At 39.8% G+C, this 20576-nt stretch overlaps 1 pseudogene; it reads left to right on the top strand.

Annotated features, from left to right (window-relative positions):
* Positions 1 to 18875: 18875 nt before the first annotated feature.
* LOC110679232 lies at positions 18876 to 19352 on the top strand (annotated as a pseudogene).
* Positions 19353 to 20576: the final 1224 nt, after the last annotated feature.

Here is a 20576-nt window from a genome sequence, read left to right on the forward strand (position 1 = left end):
CTTTTCGCCACGTATTCATCCCCGGAAGCTTCCCTCTTCCGCATCGCGTATCGAATAATATCATCAGATATATTCGCGTTGCCTGTGAAGGAAAACACTTCGGTCTGACACGACCTAGTGTGACGGTCTCAAGCCATGAAATAGAAGAAGCTAACGTTATCCAACGTCAACTTGGCGGTTGTATCTCGGAAACAACCTCTTACTTTTTTGTGGAGGGGCTGGGAATCGAACCCATGACCTTCCGCTTATGAAGCGAAAGCGTAACCTCAAGGCTACAGACCCCCCTTTTGGATAACGTTAGCTTCTTCTATTTCCTGGCTTGAGACCGTCACAAACTTATGAAAGATTTCTACTTATAAAAATCCAATCAATTTTCATACTATTTGTTGCATGTCAATTCTGAAGTATTATGGACATTGTGTGTTATTATTTTGGTGGTTCGGTTACCACTTCAACAGCGATAGAATCGGTCGATGGAAGAAGAAGCATGAGCGGTAACTCTTGCTCCCTAAACAAAGATTCCGGTTGAACGTTAGGTCCACGCATAATCCACTAAGATTGGTTGCTTTAGTGAGTTTCGAAGCCAGTTTGAGGTTGAGGTACCGTAAAACGGGGTAACTGATAGTTTTTTCGAAGAAAACTTGAATATTTATGCATGCTGTTTCAAAGAATTTAGTTCATATTTTTAAAACAAGTACTGGTATCCTAATAATCGATTCCAGTTGTTAGATTTCCAAAAGATTTATTCTTAATGGATATATAATATTTCATATAATCGAAAGTCGGTTTTCTGTTTTGGGGTAACTTTGATAATGGAGCATCACTCGAACAAAATTGAATGAATTACAGAACATTTGTAGGGCATTGCATAATTCTAGGCTTAACATTACAGTCACCCCACAGTTATGGATAGCACACAGATATGGATCAAAGTTGGTTTAAAACGGGAATATTTCTGCAAATACAGGTGCAATTTCGCAGAAAACAATTTACTTACGTGAGCCATACATCTGTACAGCATCGCAATCAATTATAATATGCTTAAGCATATTTTTTTCGTCAGTAGAAAATAAAATGTTAACCATATTCCCAGAAGCGTTGATTCATAACTGTGGGGCAATGAAAACCATACCACAGTTTTGAATCAACGATAAGACGATTCCGAAACAAACGCCAAAACGTATGCTTTCACTAACACACCATTCGTTTACCTCGCAGATAAATTGCTTTTATAGTGTTCTGATCCATAATATGAGTCGATTTGATCCAATAATAGGGATCCTCCTCTCCCACTGATCCACATCTGTGGGGTGGAAATCGTTTGAAATTTCTATCGAAATTGGTACTTTTTCGTAAATAATCGGGAATTTTATGGTGTATTCTCAAAAATAAATATGTTTTGTAGTGCCAGGAAGGTAATTTTGTTTTGTACAGCGTCACCATGATTTTTAATCACATTTTGTTCTGAAAAATGATCCTTAGTTGATCCATAACTGTGGGGTGACAGTATATGGAAATTTCTGACTTACATTACAAAAATGGTCCCTGAGATTTGAGACCGTATTCAAGTTCTATGATAACTAGGCTGTCAAAGATAAGTGGCCAACTATTCAAAACTACATCAAATAGTGACCGCAGAACAGATTGTTTGTAAGCGTTTCGAAAATGCTAAAATTGTGTCAATTTTTAAAATCCGTATAAAAAGCTTCAAATGTTCTCGATTCAAATGAAAATAGCTCTTACATGAACTGTCATACTAAATTCTTCAGTTTTGCATTCGTTTTGCTTAACTGATTAACAGAAATATGATATTTCGTTTAGTATGTGGTGGGTTACGCACTATCAAAGTTACCCGCATTATCAAAGATACCCCGTTTTACGGTACTTCTCCATGAACCGCGAACTCTACACGGAGCCGCAAATCAACCCAACTTTGACTTCTTTTGACGTTGGATAACGTCTTACGGCAACATACTGGGGTACAATTTCGAAAAACGAAAAATCGCCCGCGTCACGAAAAGTGGTTAGATTTTGACTGTTAATAACTTACTAACGCCCGAATAGATTTTCAAGATTCTTCACCAATCGATTTGAAATCTTTCTACGAATCTACTCCAATAATAAAAACTATTGATTTTCATAATTGAACTATTGAAAAATTGGTAAATATCGAGGCATGTCTTATTTTGACGTTGGATAACGTCTTACGGCAACATACTGGGGTACAATTTCGAAAAACGAAAAATCGCTCGCGTCACGAAAAGTGGTTAGATTTTGACTGTTAATAACTTACTAACGCCCGGATAGATTTTCAAGATTCTTGCTCCAGTCGATTGGAAATCTTTCTACGAATCGACTCCAATAATGAAAACTATTGATTTTCATGACTTAACTATTGAAAAATGTGGAAATATCGAGGTATGTCTTATTTTTCATAGAAAAGCACATTTTTCTTGCTGTTATACGGTTTTGACGTTTTGAAGTTAACATGTATGCACCGTTGCTCGAGGAGGACTTGCAAGCTCTTGGGGTTTTCGAACGCCGAGTGCTAAGGACGATCTTCGGCGGCGTGCAGGAGAACGGCGTGTGGCGGCGAAGGATGAACCACGAGCTCGCTCAACTCTACGGCGAACCCAGTATCGTGAAGGTAGCTAAAGCTGGAAGGATACGCTGGGCAGGGCATGTTGCAAGAATGCCGGACAACAACCCTGTAAAGATGGTGTTCGCCACGAATCCGGTCGGAACAAGAAGGCGTGGGGCGCAGCGAGCTAGGTGGATTGATCAGGTACACCAGGACCTGGAGAGCGTGGGTCACAGTCGAGGATGGAGAGAAGCGGCCATGAACCGAGGGAATTGGCGAAATATTGTTGGCGAGGCTTTATCAAGATAATTGATGTAAAGCCAAATAAGTAAGTAAGTATGTATGCACCGTAAATTCGGGTGAAATTGATCATTTTTCACGGTTTCTCGGGTCTGCTTTCTTATATATTATCGATACCATACAACTAAATGCAGGAAAACAAGTACGACGATGATCCTTTTTGGCTTATGTTCCGTAAAACGGGGTAACTTTGATAATGCGGGTAACTTTGATAATGCGAGAATCTCAACAAACTAAACGAAACAACAAAGTTCCTGTTAATCTGTTAAGCAAAACGAATGCAAAAGTAAAGAGTATTAGTATGAAACTTCATGTTAAAGCTATTCCCTAATCAAGTACATTTGCGGATTTATATGCAAATATGGAAAATTTATAACATTTTAGCAATTTTGAAATGCTCTCAAACAATCTGTTCTACGATCACTATTTGATGAAGTCATAATGAATTCGTCCCTTATACTTGATAGTCTAGTTATAGTAGAACTCGAATTCGGTCTCAAAACTCTTAGCGAATACTAGTTTAACAAACTGGGACCATTTTTGTAATCTAAGTCAGAAATTTCCCTATAGCGTTAAACGCCTAAAGATATGCAACGCCCTACAAATGTTCTGTAATTCATTCAATTTTGTTCGAGTGATGCTTCATTATCAATGTTACCCCTAAGGGGTCATGCACAAATTACGTCACGCTCCAAGGGGGGGAGGGGGTCAAGCCAAGTGTGACAAGCCTTACAAAATTTTTAAGAGGCTCATACAAAAAACGTGACAAAAAGGGGGGGAGGTGGTCGAAAAAGTCGAAATTTAGCGTGACATAATTTGTGTACCATCCCAAAACAGAAAACCGACTTTCGATTATATGAAAAATTATAAATCCATTAAGAATAAATCTTTTGGAAATCTATCAACTGGAATCGATAGATAGGATACCAGTACTTGTTTTAAAAATGTGAATTATAATTCTTTGAAATAGCATGCATAAACATTCAAGTTTTCTTCGAAAAAACTATCAAAGTTACCCCGTTCTACGACCTAAAACAAAATCATCTTTTGAATAACAAATCAGGGGATCCCATTTGGGGGTGAAATTGATCACTTGTGAATGTGATTATTATTAGTTTTGAAATCAACTCTACAAACTTAATTTGAGTCTCTTGAATCCGACTATGCTTACCAAATTTTAAACAAGACAATATATTTGGAAATAATCAATAATTAAATTTCAAGAATACAGTGGTTAACGCCTAAATGTAGGCAATTCCCAAAGGATTTTCCTAACTTTCAACTTAAATTAAATTATTTCAACAAAACGAGCAAATTGATGAGAATTTTGGTAGTAAAATCTGATTTGGGGATATATTTTAAGCATCATTACAAACACCATGTTAAGCATCCTTACAAACCCCATATCCACATGCTTGTTTATAACTAGAAGTTTATGAATGCATTTTAACAACACACAAAACATGATTCTGGAATTTTGCATTATTTCCATAGAAATAACCATTCTTTGACACAAAAAACTTCACTACACACAATATTTAAGACAAACAACGTTCATTTACCACAGATTGCATCAATTTTTGTGCACATGAGTTAGGCCACTTGCTTCCTGAAGGACCATGACGGCCGAGCTCTGGAATCGCAGATTTGCCTTAACATTTCCCGGATACCCGGGTACCACGACGAAGCAGAAGAAGTTCTTCATGGTGCGGAACTTCTTCGAGTATCAAAACGAGATCATGCCAATCATCGTGACTGGCAACTTAAACGTCGATTTGAGCACGACTTCATGGAGAAGTACTTCAACCTCAAACTGGCTTAAGAACCCATTAAAGCAACCAAACTAAAGCACTAACTAAAGCAACGATCATGTGTGGTCCTAACGTTCGACCGGAATATTTGTTTGAGAAGCAAGAGTTACCACTCATACTTCTTCTTCCATCGACCGATTCTATCGGTGTTGAAGTGTTAACCGAACCAACCAAATAATAACACATATTTTCCATAATAGGTCAGAATTGACATGCAACAAATAGTATGAAAATTGATTGGATTCTTATCAGCAGAAATCTTTCATGAGTTCGTGACGGTCTTTTTTTTTTTTGTTTTTTACAAGGGGGAAATCTGCAAACAGATCCCCTGAGAAGATAACTCAGGGAATGCGGGGATGACGCACCAACGACGACCCGCTAAAACCAGCCTATGCACTGTGCATGAGCAATTCATTTAGAATTGCTCAAGTGGTGAACAGTGCATCGACATGACCCTTGGACTCATACCCTCATCTCCCCGGAACCACCTTACGGTATTTCTTCGGGAAGGGACCAGTGCATATAGCACAACACGTGTAGCAGAAGTAGCCTAGGCAAACTGCTTCTCCTAGCCGACTTAAACAATGTTACAAGGGACCAGCCTCGGCAGGGCTAATCCTCTGCAGCCTACTCTTGGTCGGCGCGCCATAGACGCTGCAATTCTAACATAATGTGAGTGACAGCCGTAGTTACTGCATTCCAGCACTCGGCATCCGCACACATTCTCTCTATAATATTGTCGGGGGACGTGTCCCCTCCGCATGTAGTGAGCATGCGACCTCTCACAACAATGAAACGGGGGCAATCGAACACGACATGCTCCGCTGTTTCCTCTACACCAGCACAATTGGGGCACGCAGGAGATTCTGAGTGCCCGAACCTATGCAGGTACTGTCTATAGCAACCATGTCCTGACAGAAACTGCGTCAGGTGGAAGTTCACTTCCCCATGGCTTCTACCGTACCAATCTGACACATTTGGTATTAGTCGATGGGTCCATCTACCCTTAGTGGAGTTATCCCATTCCTGCTGCCAGCTTCTGAGCGTTTCCTCTTTACACGTGTCGCGGACTCCTCTGGTACCCCTTTGGTTGAAGCATTGAACATCTTCCTTGATGATGAGCCCGATGGGCGTCATCCCGGCTATGATGCACACGGCCTCTTTAGATACCGTCCGGTATGCACTTGCTAACGGTAACGGATGCCGCTCCTTTTATGCTCGATTGCCACCTCAGCTGTTTGAACGACCGACTGGATGGCGTCCAGAGTAGATTTACCTTTTCTGAATCCAAACTGGTTGTTGGACAGGCCGTCCGCACTCTCCGAATACGGTACTAGTCTGTTGAGAATCAACCTCTCCAATAACTTGCCCGTCGTATCTAGTAGACAGATAGGTCTATACGCCGACGGGTCACCTGGTGGTTTCCCCGCCTTTGGAAGTAGCACCAATTTCTGTCGCTTCCATACATCCGGGAAGATTCCTTGATCAATGCAGCGTTGCATCGTGGTTCTGAACATGTCCGGATCCGTGTTCACTGCCGCTTTTAAGGCAACATTCGGGATACCATCGGGTCCCGGTGCCTTGTTTGACGCGAATGATTTCACGACTTCTGCCAGCTCTTCGTTCGTCACTCTCGCCACTTCTTCTCCTTCATCTGCTGCATACGGCGCTGGGGGCCATGGGCTTATGGGATGGTGCGGGAAAAGTACATCGATTATCGATCGCAGCAACTCGGGCGATTTCTCTTGGGGCGCTATGGCTCCTTTGGTCTTAGCCATTACCACTCTGTAGGCGTCACCCCATGGACTAGAATTGGCACTCTCGCATAGACTTTCAAAGCATGCCCGTTTTCGACTCTTGATTTCCTTTTTGAGAGCCAACTTTGCCTCTCTGAATGCTGCACCGCGTTCCTCTCTTTGTGCTTCTGTGCGTGCGCGTTGCATTCTTCGTCTAGCCCGAAGGCAGATTGCTCGAAGATTTGCAATTGATTCGCACCACCAATACACTGGCGGCCTGTTCTCTCTAGGAGGGGCTTTTCTCGGCATGGAAGCATCACACGCTCGTGATATCATAGCAACTAGCTCTTCACCGTTTAGGTCCAGAGTGTTTCGTTCGCGCCTCAGGGCTTCAGTGAATACTTCGCCGTCGAAGCGCGCTGTTTTCCATCCTCGGGCTTGGGTCGAGTTACATCGCGCTGCCTTCCGCCCGCCTGGTATTATACTATAGCGAATCGATTGATGATCGCTATGAGTATAACCGTCATCAACGCGCCAGTTCATGGTACCTAAAAGGTTAGGACTACAAAACGTCACGTCGATGATCGATTCTGCACCATTTCTGCGGAAGGTACTCACTGTACCCACATTTGCCAGCTCTACATTTGATGCGGCCAGGGATTCCAACAATAGCTGGCCTCTTTGATTGGTGCAGCGGCTACCCCACTCCACTGCCCATGCATTAAAGTCGCCAGCTATCACTACTGGCTGCCGATTAGCTAGTTCGGCCATCATCCTGTCAACCATGTGGGAAAATTCCTCAATCGACCACCTTGGGGGCGCGTAACAACTGCAATAGAACACGCCGTTGATTTTTGCTATCGCAAAACCGTCATTTGAGCTAGAGACTACTTCTTGGATTGGGTATCGTCCTGTCGTCCCTATAGCTGCTAGCTGTTGAGACCTATCCGCTACCCAGTTCCCGTTGTTGGCTGGTATGCGGTATGGGTCCGATAATAACACCACGTCAGTCTTGGTTTCCGAGACTGACTGCCAAAGCAGCTGCTGGGCTGCATCACAGTGGTTTAAATTTAACTGTGTTACTTCCGTTTTGGCTGCTTTGATACTCCGCTTGTGCCCGGACATTTGGGTCCGCCCGTTAAGTGTCCGTTGTCTGCTCTGTCGACACATATTAGGCACTTAGCGATTTGCTTACAATCGCTTGCCCTATGGCCTTCAGCGCCGCATTTTCTGCACATCTTACTTCTGTCGGGACCATTGCAATTCCACGACTTATGGCCCTTCCCGAAACACTTGAAGCAAACTTCAGGAGGCTGTTGTATGCTCAGCCGGCAAACCGACCAGCCTACCTTGAGTATGCCCAAGTTCTTCGCTTTGTTGGCCTCTGCGACCGGCAGCCTGATCGCCGCCACCTGGGTGCCCTGCGGGCCCTTTCTAAGGTGGATGGCCTTACTGGCTACGTCGATGTCACACTGCTCTTTGAGGGCAGCCGAGACCTCCGCTGCATCGGTGACCTCATCCAGATTTTTACACTGGAGAGTCGCTTCAGCAGTAAGGGATCTTACATCAACCTCGTCACCAAGTACTTCTTGTGCCAGTTGCTTATAGACTGCACCCTTTTCCTTGGCGTCCTTCTTTAAGACTAGGATCATTTCACCAATCCTAGTTCGCCTTATGCTTCGCACGTCTGCGCCCAATGGCGATAGCTTCTCTGTGCTTCGCATCGCCTTCAGAACCTCAGCGTATTTTGCTTCCTCCGTTTTGATAACGAGGGCTTCGCCTAAATTCCTACGTTTCGCTGTTTTCGGTTTCCTCTGTTTTTTCTTATTTCCAACTCGTATCCACGGGTTGCTGTTGCCTTGCGCCCGTGGTTCCTGTGGATGCACTGCCTGGTTCCGGTTAACCCGTGGCTCCTTTTTCTTGGCTTTCTTGGCCTTAGGATTGGTGTTGGCCTCTCCTTTGTTGCCATGTCCTCTTGATCGCGGGGCTTGGCTCGTGCCAGCTTTTCCGCTTTGGAGGACGGCCGCGTAGGTCACTTTTCCCTTAGCAACCATACGTCTTTTCGCCACGTATTCATCCCCGGAAGCTTCCCTCTTCCGCATCGCGTATCGAATAATATCATCAGATATATTCGCGTTGCCTGTGAAGGAAAACACTTCGGTCTGACACGACCTAGTGTGACGGTCTCAAGCCATGAAATAGAAGAAGCTAACGTTATCCAACGTCAACTTGGCGGTTGTATCTCGGAAACAACCTCTTACTTTTTCATAGACAAGCACAGTTTTCTTGCTGTTATAATGTTTTGAAGTTTACTTGTACTGTAATTTCGGGTGAAATTCATCATTTTTCATGGTTTTTCTTGTCTATTTTTAATAATATTGAAAATGCCAAACAACTGAATGCAGCGAAACAAGTACGACGGTCAGCCTCTTTGGCCCATGTGCCAAAATTTTCTAACAAATGTGTTTTTAGAGCTAAAAATCATCCTTTGAATAAAAAATCGGGAAATCCCATTTCGGGGTGAAATTGATTACTTGTCTATGCGGTTATTATTTTTTAAAACGACTCTACATTATGAATATGAGCTCCCTGAATCCGAATATGTTTGCTAAATTCTTAATAATGCAATATTTAAAGAAATAATAAACAGTTAATTTCAAGAATTGCGATGAAAACGCCTAAATGTAGGCAATTTTCTAAGGAAATCCCTGGTATGTAAAAGAAACTTAATTATTGCAAAAGTATGAGGTAATTGGTACGACTTTAGAAGATGAAATCAGGCTCGGGGGTATATTTTAAGCATCCTCACAAACTTTATTTACTTTGAATAATGCCGTTGCAATCGTCGCTACCTACATGTAAATGCACACAAAGAAGACTGCAAAAATGCTACCGCCGCCCGACCCGATGAACGACGGGAACCTAGGTAATACTGTGTTTGCCATTTATCTCCGTTGAAAACTAATCAAGCAAAATTATAATTGATAAATAATTAAATTTATTGATCAATTAATAGCAATAGATGATATGTCTCTTGTTGTAACTCTTTTACGTCGAATGCATTGTTGTGACCCGTTCTGTTTGACATTGTGCTGCAATTCAATTTAAGCGCGTTCTCCACGGATACGACGAGCCAGCTGGATGTCCTTCGGCATGATGCTGACACGCTTGGCGTGGATCGCGCACAGGTTGGTATCCTCAAACAAACCGATCAGTTAGGCCACTCGCTTCCTGCAGGACCATGACGGCCGAGCTCTGGAATCGCAGATTTGCTTCTACATTTCTCCGGATACCACGACGAAGCAGAAGAAGTTCTTTATGGTGCGGAACTTCTTCGAGTATCAAAAGAAGATCATGCCAATTATCGTGACTGGCAACTTTAACATCGATTTGAGCAAAGAGGGAACATGGAGGGACTTCATGGAGAAGTACCTCAACCCCAAATTGGCTTCGGAACCCACTAAAGCAACCAATCTTAGTGGATCATGCGTGAACCTAACGTTCGACCGGAATATTTGTTTGGGAAGCAAGAGTTACCGCTCATGCTTTTTCTTCCATTGACCGATTCTATCGGTGTTGAAGTGTTAACAGAACCAACCAAATAATAACACACAATGTCCATAATAGGTCAGAATTGACATGCAACAAATAGTATGAAAAATGATTGAATTTTTATCACTAGAAATCTTTCATAAATTCGTGACGGTCTCAAGCCAGGAAATAGAAGAAGCTAACGTTATCCAACGTCAACTTGGCGGTTGTATCTCGGAAACAACCTCTTACTTTTTTATGCAATTCGGCACTTCCGTGGGATATCCCAAATTTGGGTTAACTGATATATACCTATCATTAGGTTGTTTCCATTTGACAGCGGCAAAACAAACAACTCAGTGCCCAAAAAAATCTACCCAGCGTTAGCTTTCGAAGTCTCCGTGAAGGGTTGAAACAACTTAACGTTAGGTAAACTCGTAAGAACCCAAATTTGGCTTATTCCATTGAACTTCGACGATGGGTCGGTGCGTCTCTCTCTGTTTTTGACAACATTGCTGTTGCGAGAGAGGCAAAACAACCCAACCGTGGGTAAAAACTAAATGCAGTTTACCCAAATTTGAGTAAAAAGAACTTATTTTTTGGGTACCGTAAAACGGGGTAACTTTGATAGTTTTTTTCGAAGAAAACTTGAATATTTATGCATGCTGTTTCAAAGAATTTTAATTCATATTTTTAAAACAAGTACTGGTATCCTAAGTATCGATTTCAGTTGATAGATTTCTAAAAGATTTATTCTTAATGGATATATAATTTTTCATATAATCGAAAGTCGGTTTTCTGTTTTAGGGTAACTTTGATAATGGAGCATCACTCGAACAAAATTGAATGAATTACAGAACATTTGTAGGGCGTTGCATATCTTTAGGCGTTTAACGCTATATGGAAATTTCTGACTTAGATTACAAAAATGGTCCCAGTTTGTAAAAATGGTTTTTGCTAAGAGATTTGAGACCGAATTCGAGTTCTACTATAACTAGGCTATCAAGTATAAGTGACGAATTCATTATGACTTCATCAAATAGTGATCGTAGAACAGATTGTTTGAGAGCATTTCAAAATAGCTAAAATCTTATAAATTTTCCATATATGCATATAAATCCTCAAATGTACTTGATTCCAACGGAGATAGCTTTAACATGAAGTGTCATACTAATACTCTTTACTTTTGCATTCGATTTGCTTAACAGATTAACAGGAACTTTGTTATTTCGTTTAGTATGTTAAGAGTCTCGCATTATCAAAGTTACCCGTATTAACAAAGTTACCCCGTTTTACGGTAGTCTGATTTCCCCGTGTAAGTTCTCCTCTTTGCTCAAATCGATGTTAAAGTTGCGTGTACATGTAAACTTCAAAATGTCAAAACCTTATAACATCAAAAAAATGCTACTTTTCTATGAAAAATAAGACATACCTCGATATTTCCCATTTTGACGTTGGATAACGTCTTACGGCAACATACTGGGGTACAATTTCGAAAAACGAAAAATCGCTCGCGTCACGAAAAGTGGTTAGATTTTGACTGTTAATAACTTACTAACGCCCGGATAGATTTTCAAGATTCTTGCTCCAATCGATTGGAAATCTTTCTACGAATCTACTCCAACAATGAAAACTATTGATTTTCATGACTAAACTATTGAAAAAATGGGAAATATCGAGGTATGTCTTATTTTTCATAGAAAAGTAGCATTTTTTTGCTGTTATAAGGTTTTAACGTTTTGAAGTTTACATGTACACGCAACTTTAACATCGATTTGAGCAAAGAGAACTTACACGGGTAAATCAGACTACCCAAAAAATAAGTTCTTTTTACTCAAATTTGGGTAAACTGCATTTAGTTTTTACCCACGGTTGGGTTATTTTGCCTCTCTCGCAACAGCAATGTTGTCTAAAACAGAGAGAGACGCACCGACCCATCGTCGAAGTTCAATGGAATAAGCCAAATTTGGGTTCTTACGAGTTTACCTAACGTTTAGTTGTTTTAACCCTTCACGGAGACTTCGAAAGCTAACGCTGGGTAGATTTTTTTGGGCACTGAGTTGTTTGTTTTGCCGCTGTCAAATGGAAACAACCTAATGATAGGTATATATCAGTTAACCCAAATTTGGGTTATCCCACGGAAGTGCCGAATTGCGTCAAAAGAAGTCAAAGTTGGGTTGATTTGCGGCTCCGTGTAGAGTTCGCGGTTCATGGAGAAGTACCGTAAAACGGGGTATCTTTGATAATGCGGGTAACTTTGATAGTGCGTAACCCACCACATACTAAACGAAATATCATTATTTCTGTTAATCGGTTAAGCAAAACGAATGCAAAACTGAAGAATATTAGTATGACACTTCATGTAAGAGCTATTTTCATTTGAATCGAGAACATTTGAAGCTTTTTATACGGATTTTAAAAATTGACACAATTTTAGCATTTTCGAAACGCTTACAAACAATCTGTTCTGCGGTCACTATTTGATGTAGTTTTGAATAGTTGGCTACTTATCTTTGACAGCCTAGTTATTATAGAACTTGAATACGGTCTCAAATCTCTTAGCGAAAAGCATTTTCACAAACTGGGACCATTTTTGTAATGTAAGTCAGAAATTTCCATATAATGTTAAACGCCTAGAATTATGCAATGCCCTACAAATGTTCGTAATTCATTCAATTTTGTTCGATTCATACTCCATTATCAAAGTTACCCCAAAACAGAAAACCGACTTTCGATTATGTGAAAATTTATGTATCCATTCAGAATAAATCTTTTGGCTTTGGCTTCGAAACTCACTAAAGCAACCAACCTAGTGGATCATGCGTGGATCTAACGTTCAACCGGAATCTTTGTTTAGGGGGCAAGAGTAACCGCTCATGCTTCTTCTTCCATCGACCGATTCTATCGGTGTTGAAGTGGTAACCAAACCAACCAAATAATAACGCACAATGTCCATAACAGGTCAGAATCGACGTGCAACAAATAGTATGAAAATTGATTGGATTTTTTTTAAGTAGAAATCTTTCATAAGTTCGTGACGGTCTCAAGCCAGGAAATAGAAAAAGCTAACGTTATCCTACGTCAACTTGGCGGTCGTATCTCGGAAACAACCTCTAACTTTTTTCAATAGTTTAGTCATGAAAATCAATAGTTTTCATTGTTGGAGTAGATTCGCAGAAAGATTTCCAATCGATTGGAGCAAGAATCTTGAAAGTCTATCCAGGCGTTAGTAAGTTATTAACAGTCAAAATCTAACCAATTTTCGTGACGCGAGCGATTTTTCGTTTTTCGAAATTGTACCCTAGTATGTTGCCGTATGACGTTATCCAACGTAAAAAAAAAATGATTAGGTCAGGGCAACTTGATCTCCAGATATATAAATTGCATTCGAACCTACTTAACTTAGTTGAGAAAAAGTCACGGTTGGAAAAAGTCACGTTAGGAAATCGTTAAAAATTTAGTTTAAATTTGTTTATCTAAATCGTTTTTGAATCTTTCTAAATCTTTTTGTTTCTCGTGAAATCTTCTGAATGTCCTAATATTCTAAAACATATGATGCGATTCCAAAATGTATGTATGATTCTAATTATTCGTAAAAGTTTAACTGTAAATTTGTTTGTCGAGATTTGTGGGGGCCCGGGGGCCATGCCTTTCGGATTTTGAATTTTGGACGAAAATATCATCTACAAACACTAACGATTTTGCGGTGGGGTGACGACATTTGACCACAAATAATACCTTGTCATATTTTTTGAGTGAACTTTTCGAAACACATCAAATTGAATTTCTGAAGTATGTTCGGAGGAATTACTGGAATAATTGCAGTAAGAATCCATAGAGGCTTAACTAGACACATTGATCGAGAAATGTTTGGAAGAACAGCAGCATTAAGGGATCAATAGTAGAAAAAATAGTACTGAAAAGTACTGTTTTAGTAGCACTGCAAAGTACTGTTTTTAATTTTAACACTGAAAAGTACAGTTTTTGTAGCACAGAAAAGTACTGTTTTATTGCTTTAGGTAGTTTTTAAAAAACTTCCAAGAGCAGAGAGAATTCGTGTACGCACATCACGAAGGTACTTACAATTTCTATATTGTTAGCATATGGCGCTTTTTGATGCAGCTGCTGCCGCTTGTTAATCTTGTTCCGTCTTTGCGGCTGTTGCGGCGGCCACATCTGCACCACCCCAACTGGTGGAGCTGCAAGCTGCTGTGGCCACAGCTGCTGCTGATATTCTGGGGTTGGCGGCCCCTGCGGGTGTTGCTGTTGTTGCTGCTCCATTGTTGTGTTTTCGTTCAAATTCATTTTTTCGATTCCATTAACCATGACTTCCTGTAATACACAATGTAGAGTAAGATGTAGCAAATTCTCCATGACATAAAAATATGGTGCTGCCATCTGGAAAAAAAAGTTTGCTCGATGCGTGAAGCGTCGAAAATGTTCCCCGGCAAGGTATAGGAAGTGAAATTTCAAATGCTTATATAAAATTAACTACAATAGCTTTTTAAAATGTTGTCAGTATATGTTGATAGACTTTTGATGGGCTACATTATAGACACGTTATTTAGATTTTTATATTTTTTACTCAATATTTTGCGGATTCTATAGCTTATCATAAGTCTAACCCCGTACACTTAAGGCCGCACGGGACGTCATTATAGTCACCCTATCCATTTGAGGAAGCAAATCTCAAGTATTACTCCATATATTGTTGTGGGAAAATTTATCATATGATTCTATATATGTAGTGCACAACCCATTTAATTTTCAGCTTCATCGGTTCACTAAAATCGAGATTTCCTTCTGCAAAGTTTCGATGATATTTGTGTGTGTGACAAAAGATAGGAAAATAACACGGTCTCCACGCCATTTGAAAGTTGCCTTCCTATGCTTTACCATGTAAAGAAATCGGAGCTTCTCGCATACGGTCATCTGTGTAATTGCCTTCGTCATCGCGAATTGCTTACAAATGCATTGTCACATAACTCGTGATCTCGCCCAAAAAGTCATTGGTAACCGAGTGTGTAGCTCATTCTAAGCAAATGATTGGAGCAGTAACAACAATTGATTGAGAGGACATCAGATGAAACTCTGGTGGTGTCTGCACCACTGCCCGCCACCTGCGGTCCTAGCACATCAGGCGGAGCTTGAACAATGCAATGATAAGAAAAATAAAATTAAAAAGAACTTGTTTTTCTAAAATAAATGATTTTGAATTTAAAATATGATGGTGCATTATTTTGTTTGAAATAACGATGATAGGGAAAGAATATTCTAACAGTCAAATCATAATTCTAAAATGATGAAATTTGAAAGAGTCGGTCGGGGCAATATGGGTAGTTTTATCAAACATCATTTATATCCGTAGAAATCGAAAAAGTAAGTATGCAGGAATCTACTTGAGAATGTCCTTGAAGCAGCCATGCTGGTCAGGACGTGCGCAAATCTCATTGACATTGCATTTTTTCAATAGTTGTATTAGATACACAATGTACGGCAAATATTCTGTTATTCGAATTATTTATTTAAAATAACTATTTATGTTTAATTTATCTAGACTATTAATCAAAAACCCAAGCCTGCGGTCCGATTGCTCGCGCATTTAACTTGGCTTAAAAAAAACTTTTCGAACATGAGCAGTGTGAGCAGTGACTGAAACTGCACGTTAAGAAATTTCCATTCAGAGGGCAGTGATTCTGCACGTAGAGAACAATCTATTCAGAGTGACGCTTAAAATTAATACAATCATGCGTATGAAGGAAATGCATGGAATCTAATCGATTACGCGACAATTTGCACAAAATCATGAAGGTGCTGACAAAATTTGTAGTGTAATTTTGTGATTAGTCTGTTATGAGTTATTTTACGAAGCAGGTCAAATGACAGAAGAGTTCATTCAAATATTACGTAACGCAAAATTTGTTAATTTTAGACCCCTTCCCTCCCCCACGTAACAACTTTTGTATGGAAAATTTTAAATTTTTGTATGGACCGTAACACTACGTAAGACCCCCTCCCTCCCCCTGATGCGTTACGTAATATTTGAACGATCCCGAAGACCTAGGACTTTTCAATCATCGTCGTCAGTTTTAGCGATGATGATGGTTGATGACCGTGCGCATTTCTAGCGTAGCTTTTCATACAGGCAAAAACTTAAATGGAGAAAAAATATCAAAATATTTCTGATCACAAGAATGCCTTTTTATGTGAAATATAGGTGAAAAAGAGGTAGTTGATACAATAACTAGGTGTAATGTTGTAACGAACATTTTTGTAAAGCTTTTTTGTCATTTTCTCCATGTCCTCGTTTGGTAAGATGAGGCGTTGTTAAAAATCACGCTGAATTTAATCCCAGGTCTCCTGACAATTGACGCCGTTGCGGCGATCAGCTGTTCCGAAACGTCTCTTAAAATGGCTTATTCTCTCTATGACTATGATTTTATGATGATGGTACATCAAAGAATTTTCTGGGTGGTTTTCGGTCTTCGCCAACGCCAGTGATTGATGATTTTTTTTAATATTAGCTTAGCATCTATGAAGAGATCTTCAGATTACAGCTATCAAATTAGGAACCACATATTTTCTAGCACCAGTACTGAGATTCTGGTGAAATTGCGGTAGAATTTTGATGCTCCCCGCGTGTTTTCTTAACAACATGTTGAATTCCTGAAGTTCTAAGTGTTTCTTTGATATTCTCGTTATTTTGATGGGGTTTCTGATAGTATTCTTGGAATTTCTGGAACTTAGAATGTAGAGATTTTTATGAGAATTGTAGTGATTCCATTGGTACTCGTTAGAATTCAATGAGGATCTCCCCTAAAATACCAGGGTTGACTTTGATTTTTGACGTTGGATAACGTCTTACGGCAACATACTGGGGTACAATTTCGAAAAACAAAAAATCGCTCGCGTCACGAAAAGTGGTTAGATATTGACTGTTAATAACTTACTAACGCCCGCATAGATTTTCAAGATTCTTGCACCAATCGATTGGAAATCTTTCTACGAATCTACTCCAAGAATGAAAACTATTGATTTTCAAGACTAAACTATTGAGAAATAGGTAAATATCGAGGCATGTCTTATTTTTCATAGAAAAAGCACATTTTTCTTGCTGTTATAAAGTTTTGACGTTTTGAAGTTTACATGTATCGTAAAACGGGGTAACTTTGATAGTTTTTTCGAAGAAAACGAATATTTATGCATGCTGTTTCAAAGAATTATAATTTATATTTTTAAAACAAGTACTGGCATGCTACCTATCGATTGCTGTTGATAGATTGCCAAAAGATTTATTTTGTATGGATGTATAATTTTTCATATAATCGAAAGTCGGTTTTCTGTTCTGGGGTAACTTTGATAATGGAGTATGCATCGAACAAAATTGAATGAATTCCGAACATTTGTAGGGCATTGCATACATCTAGGCGTTTAACGTTATATGGAAATTTCTGACTTACATTACAAAAATGGTCCCAGTTCGTAAAAATGCTTTTCGCTAAGAGGTTTGAGACCGTATTCAAGTTCTATGATAACTAGGCTGCCAAATATAAGTGGCCAACTATTCAAAAGTACATCATATAGTGATCGTACAACAGATTGTTTGTAAGCGTTTCGAAAATGCAAATATTGTGTCAATTTTTGATATTCGTGTTAAAAGCCTCAAATGGTCTCGATTCAAATGAAAACAGCTCTTATATGGAGTGTTATACTAATATTCTTCAGTTTTGCATTCGTTTTTCTTAACCGATTAACAGAAATTATGATATTTCGTAAAGTATGTGGTGTGTTACGCACTATCAAAGTTACCCGCATTATCAAAGATACCCCGTTTTACGGTACCGTAAAACGGGGTAATTTTGATAGTTTTTTCTAAGAAAACTTTAATACCTATGCATGCTGTTTGCAATTTAAATTTTTAAAACAAGTACTGATATCCTAGCTATCGATGCCCAAAAGATTTATTCTAAATTCCGATTATTATTTGTCATATAATCGAAAGTCGGTTATCTGTTTTGGGGTAACTTTGATAATGGAGTATCAATTGAACAAAATTGAATCAATTACGGAACATTTATAGGGCGTTGCATACCTCTAGGCGTTTAACGCTATATGGAAATTTCTGACTTAGATTACAAAAATGGTCCCAGTTTGTAAAAATGGTTTTCTCTATAGAGATTTGAGACCGAAATCATGTTCTACTATAACTAGGCTGTCATGGATAAGTGACGAACTCATTATGACTTTATCAAATAGTGATTGCAGAACATATTGTTTGTGAGCGTTGCAAAAATGCTAAAATCTTGTAAATTTTCTATACTTGCAAATAAATCCTCAAATGTACTTGATTCCAACAAAAAGTAAGAGGTTGTTTCCGAGATACGACCGCCAAGTTGACGTTGGATAACGTTAGCTTCTTCTATTTCCTAGCTTGAGACCGTCACGAAATTATGAAAGAATTCTACTGCTAAAAATCTAATCAATTGTCACACTATTTGTTGCATGTCCATTCTCACTTATTATGGACATTTTGTGTTATTATTTGGTAGATCCAGTTAACAGTTCAACACCGATAGAACTGGTTGATGGAAGAAGAAACATGAGCGTTAACACTTACTCTCCAAACAAATATTCCGGTTGAACGTTAGGTCCTCACATGACCCACTTAGATTGGTTGCTCTAGTGGGTTCCGAAGCCAGTTTGAGGTACTTCTCCAGTGCCTATTGGCATGGTCTCCTTTTGATACTCGAAGAATTTCCGCGCCATGAAGAACTTCGTCTGCTTCGTAGTGGTATCTGGGGACGGACGGCAACTTCAACATCGATTTGAGCAAAGAGGAGAACATGGAGTTCGCGGACTTAAAGGAAAAGTACCCCAACCTCAAACTGACTTCGGATCCCACTAAAGCAAGACCATTATTACGACGATGGCTCGTATCAATCGGACTGCCCATAAGTCCACTGGAGGAAAGGCCCCTCGCAAGCAGCTGGCTACGAAAGCCGCTCGCAAGAGCACCACAACCACCGGAGGAGGCGAGAAGCCGCATTGCTATCTGCCGGGAATGGTTGCTCTGCGTGAGATTCGTCGTTACCAGATATCGACGGAGCTGCTGATCCGCAAGTGCCTGGTTTGTAGTTCAGGACTTCAAGACGGATCTGCGATTCCAGAGCTCGGCCGTCACGGCTCTGCAGGAAGCGAGCGAGGCATATCTTGTCGGTCTGTTTGTGGATACCAACCTGTGCGCAATCCACGCCAAGCGTGCCGAAGGACAGCCAGCTGGCTCGTCGTATTCGTGGCGCTTAAATTGAATTACAGCACGATTTCAAACAAAACGACCCTTTTTAGTACTACAACAATGCATTCCACGTAAAAGAGTTACAACAAGAGACATTTCATTTAATTATACATTATAATTTCGGTTGATTTTTGACGTTGGATAACGTCTTACGGCAACATACTGGGGTACAATTTTGAAAAACGAAAAATCGCTCGCGTCACGAAAAGTGGTTAGATTTTGACTGTTAACAACTTACTAACGCCCGGATAAATTTTCCAGATTTTTGCACTAATCGATTGGAAATCTTTCTACGAATCTACTCCAACAATGAAAACTATTGATTTTCATGACAAAACTATTGAAAAATTGGGAAACATCGAGATATGTCTTATTTTTCATAGAAAAGCACATTTTTCTTGCTGTTATAAGGTTTTGACGTTTTGAAGTTAACATGTACACGCAACTTCCCAAGTAACCAGTAAGCACGATAATGCGGCACGGTAACAGCATTATATGCGCATATAGGGTAATCATTTGATGCATGTCAGTTTTATATACGCATATAATGCTATTATAATGCCAGAAAAGGCGAAATAGCGTGCCATTATAGTGCCAAGATATAACCGTGCTTCTCTGCACCACTAATGCTGATTTAAGACCACGTGAGAAACATCAGTTGTTTTCGCCAGGTTGGGCGAATATTTTGTGCTTTCGCGTACGCAGTCAGAGAGCTTTCGCGTATGCGGCCAAGCAACTGGTACACGAGGTAAATAAATGAATGAATGAAAACGGAAACCTCTAATAGTATGCAAAAAATGTAATAAAATGATACAGATAGTACTTCTCCGTATCAGACATATTCGTTTTGGTAGTTTTCATCCTTTTGAGGACTTGCAATTGCCACATTTTAATCCTAGTTATGATGATGAAATTCCTCATTTTGCGACTCGAACCTGCGACACCCGTATTGTTGAGTTGTTGTCCTGCTCCTTTGCTCCTACGGCCACATAAGATGAAAAGTATTGGAAAAAAAGTGACCAATTTAAACCATCACTTTTCCCCGTCATAAAACCTACAATTGTAGTAGTGAGAAGATTTATGTTTGACTCCCTCTTACCACTATATGCAAACACAAAGCACGTGGTATATCTGTCAAAACACATGCCCTGTATTCGAATATAAAGCCAATATAGTGCTTATTTAATGCCTGTATGCATCAGGCTTAGAAGCATTAATGATTATGTAATAGGGTTTCTATTCAGCGGAAGTGCTGTTATAAGGTGTGTAAGCATTTGTGGTGCTATTATAATGCATGTACGCATCTATGATGCTGATTAAAG

The sequence above is a fragment of the Aedes aegypti genome, chromosome 3 (genome assembly GCF_002204515.2).
Source record: "Aedes aegypti strain LVP_AGWG chromosome 3, AaegL5.0 Primary Assembly, whole genome shotgun sequence".
NCBI lineage: Eukaryota > Metazoa > Arthropoda > Insecta > Diptera > Culicidae > Aedes > Aedes aegypti.